The sequence below is a fragment of the Fundulus heteroclitus genome, unplaced genomic scaffold, assembly GCF_011125445.2.
Source record: "Fundulus heteroclitus isolate FHET01 unplaced genomic scaffold, MU-UCD_Fhet_4.1 scaffold_63, whole genome shotgun sequence".
In the NCBI taxonomy this organism is placed as follows: Eukaryota; Metazoa; Chordata; class Actinopteri; order Cyprinodontiformes; family Fundulidae; genus Fundulus; species Fundulus heteroclitus.
The window spans coordinates 968,438-972,795 of record NW_023397066.1 but is presented as its reverse complement, the minus strand read 5'-3'; positions in this window follow the sequence as shown (position 1 = coordinate 972,795).

The following is a 4,358-nucleotide window of genomic DNA, read 5'->3' as shown; positions in this document are numbered from 1 at the left end:
ACCAATACATGGACTCAAGTAACAGGTTGGAGGATTTGTGGCAACTTCACTCTAAACAAGATTTTCCTGATGCAGGTCAAACTGAAGAGTTTGAGATGTCCAAAGATGACAAGCAGTTCATTTCTATGATGTGTAAGTCTGTGGAGCTGGAGAATGGACATTACAAGGTTTGTCTCCAAGTGAAAAATACTACAAGGAGTGTGTGGCGTTCATGGACAGCATCTTGGAGAAAGGCTACGCAGTGGAGATAAATGCCCGAGATGAAACAACAAGTAACCGTGAATGGTACTTACCTCATCATGGAGTCAGACAATCCTGTGAAGTAAAAAGCTATGCGTTGTCTTTGATTGCGGAGCTAGTTTTGGAGGAACATCTTTAACTCAGGAGTTGCTGCAATGACCAGATTTGACAAGCTCATTAGTTGGAGTGCTTTTGAGATTCCGTCAGGAGAATGTTGTTATGATGGCTGAAGTGGAGGCCAATGTTTTATCAAGAGCAAGTGAGTGATGAAGAAACAGACCTCCTTAGATTCCTCTGGTGGCCTGGTGGTGATTACAGTAAGGAGCTGGTGGATCAAAAGATGCTGGTGCACATTTCATAGCGACGTCATCACCTAGTGTAGCAACATTTGCCATGCAGAAATGAGCTTCTGATTTTGAAGGAGAGTTTGGTCGAGACGCAGCTCAAACTGTATTTAAGAACTTTATGTGGATGACTGTATTAAGTCTGTTAAGGATCAAGGTAGTGCAATAACCCTTGCTGATGCTTTGACAGAAATGCTGGCAAAAGGCGGCTTCCAGCTGACAAAGTGGTCCAGCAACTGTCGAACGTTGCTTAACACCATACCAGCAATGAACGAGCAACTGGATTTCAACATCTGGATTTGGATCAGGATTACTTAGCAGTGGAGAGGGCCCTGGGAATACAGTGGTGTGTGGAACAGACCAAGTTCAAGTTTAAATCAATCTCAAAGAGCGCCCACACACCAGAAGAGGACTACTTTCACTGGTTAGTTCTATCTTTGATCCAATGGGTTTGCTCGCTCCCGTCATTTTACCAGTAATGAAACTCTTTAGGGGTTGTGTCGTTTAAAATACTCCTGGGATGAAGAGCTACCAGACACCATCACTAAAGGTTGGAAGAAGTGGCTTTCTGGACTCGAGCTACTGGAAGAATTTGGAGTGGACAGGTGCATTAAAACAAGCATTTTGGTAGACCAGTCTTTGCACAACTTGCTGATGCAAGTGAAGATTCTTATGGCACAGTAAGCTACCTGGTGCTACATAACGACTCAGGTGAGGCACGGTCCACTCTGCTGATGGCCAGAGCCAGAGCCGCTCCTCTAAAAACACCCACTGTTCCAAGGCTGGAGCAGCTGCTACAGTGGCAGTTAAAATGGATAAAACTGTTGAAGAAAGAGCTGGAGTTAGAGCTGAAAGACTCTGTATTCTGGACTGACAGTACATATGTCATTAAATATTAATATAAATATAAATAACAAAAACAATATTATTATAAAAAACACGGTTCAAGACCTTTGTGGCGAACCGTATTTCAGCCATCCTGCAACATTCACAACCACATCAGTGGAGGTATGTGAACTCTAGCTCTAATCCAGCTGATGTTGTCTCCAGGGGACTGACAGCCGAAGCTTTGCTGCTGTGTGGAGACTGGCTGTCTGCACCAAGTTTCCTTCTCCAGACATCTGATCTGTGGCCCACAAATCCTGATATCAGAGTTGCAGATTGTGAAGACTTGGAGGTGAAAAGAGTGGCTCAAGTTCACACTGTACAGGTACAGCTCAGCAATGCTACAGAGTACAGACATGTTAATGCAGCATTTCTCCTCCTGGATAAAGCTGAAGAGAGCTGTAGCGTGGTTTCTCTGGCTGAAAAAGCTGCTGCAGCTAAGGTTGAAAAGAAAGAAGATTTTATCTTCAGAGAATGTGACTAACATGGAAGACATGGGATCTGTCATGGTTGAGTTTTGATTTGGCTTTGTTTTTCTGTTATTTAATTTTTTCATCTCTTTTGAGTTAGGTTTAATTTTATTATTGTTTTCAGTCATCAGTTATTTTCTGTCAATTTTCACTTCACCTCCTCAGCAGTCAGTCACACCTGATATCATTTGCTTGTTAATTAGTCAGACCCTTGTTTCACCTGTTAGTGCTCTATTTAAACCTCCCCTCTGTCTTCAGTTCAGCACTGGGCCGTCATCAATCCACACCTCTCCATGCCAGTCCCTCTGTAAGCCTTTTATTCTGTGGTTTGTTGCTGGAGAAGCTCTGCTCTTTGTCCAGGTGTCTCCTGAGAAATGCTAACCTGTCAAGCTGCTCTGGTGAAGCCCCAGCTCTGTGCCACAGTGTATCCAGAGATCTGCTAACCTGACTAGCTGCTCTGAGAAAGCTCTGCTCAGTGCCCTGGTGTCTCCTGCAATCTGCTAACTAAGTAGCACTGAGCTTCCTGGCCACTTAGATTATTGTGGACTCTCGCTCCGGGCTGTCAGCTCCTGCCATCACCTACATCCCTGACCTTCTGCAGCCCTGAACCTCCGGTCTTCATCATCTGCCATCCAGCACACTTCCTTAAAATAAAAACTCTTAAGCTTTAGTCCCGTGTGTGCTTCCTGAGTTCTTCGGTAAACAAATCATGACAGGATCAAAATCCAAAGGAATGGACTTGTCCTGTGCTGATTTGGATGACGCAGAATCGGAAATTGTGAAGTATTTCCAAATGCGAAACTTTGCAGAGGACATAATGATCTAATAAAAGGAGAACAGCTTAAGAGAAGTAGCCCACTACATAAGCTGAATCCAGTGCTTCTACACTGCAAAAAGGGAACTCAAAGTCCAATTTTCTTGAAATTAGTATATTTTCCTTAATTTGAGCAGCTAAATAAGATTATTTGCCAGTGGAATTAGTATTTTTACCCCTAAAATAAGATAAATATATATCCTGCACTGAATTGTTCTTATTTTAAGTGCAAAAATCTTATTTCACTGGCAGATCTTATTTACCTGCTCAAATTAAGGACAAATGCACTAATTTTAAGAACATTTTACTTATTTTGAGTTCTGTTTTTGCAGTGTATTACAAGCGCTTCTTCAGACTTCAATGATTTGAAAGCATTGATACCCAATCATTTACTTTTGCTCAAAGTGAACCATTGTTGCCCCCAGGTGTTTTTGATAAGGAAGACCAATACGCTAGGAAAAGATGGAAACAAGTCCAGTATCTGGCAGATATCTGCTGGAAGCGATGGTGCAAAGAATATCTTGCTCACCTGAAGGAACACCAGAGGTGGTCCACAACCAACAGAAACCTTCTTGTGGGTGACATAATGATTGTGGATGAAACATCACCCAGAAGTTCATGGCCAATTGGAAGAGTGGTAGAGACTTTTCCTGACAGAAAGGGTTATGTCCGCCAAGTTAAAGTCAAGACCAAAACTTCTGAACTATGTCGGCCAGTGACTAAGCTATGTCTGTTAAAGGAGACTGGAGACATGAACTCCATCTGGAGGGAACTTCTTCAACTCTGTTTGAGGCTCCGTTTAATAAATTATTCTGTTTGATAATTGTTACAATAAACTTGTTAACAATTAGGGGCCGGTAATGTAGTAGCCTGAATATATGTTTAGTGATTTTATTCATATGCATTATGGTAATGTTTTGGGTTTGTTTTTCTTGCTAAATTTACTTTTGTTGAAATTATTAGATATTATTGGTAATTCCTGTAAATTTTGGGAATTGTATATTTAGCTATTGTGGTTATTCTTATTTCATTACTTCTTTGGTTTAAGGCTCCATACATGTCACTTTTTTAAGGATGATGCATCATGGGAGTTGGCGTGGATGTGTCGCTCACAGAGTGGAGCCAAATGTTTTTTTGACCTCTGTCGCCCTCATATTTTGTATGCATGTTTGGCAACCTTTTTGTTCTTCCATCTACTCACTAAATGTTTTTAAATGCAATAACGTCTCCATGGATTTCTTGGACGAATCATCTACACAACTTGTTGAAAATGTTAAGGGCGCAATGAGTCAGGCCGGCTTCACTTACTTAGAGGTCCGCCACAGTACCCTCAATATTTTGTTACACCATTGTTACACAAATGATTCCTGTAACTGATTAGTCCAAAAATTAGTCCATGTATGAATGTACTCAGTATACTTTCTGATTTTCATTTGTGTAAATACTTTGTCCTGTTTTAAGATGAATAACCTAATGATTCTTGAATGCATTAAGGTCAATCTTATTTAGTTGCCCTGTTTTTAAAATCTTCTCTATGAAAGTGATTGAGAATGAAAACTTAAAGAAGCATTAACAGGCTAGTCTTGAGTTTAACTAACTTATTAT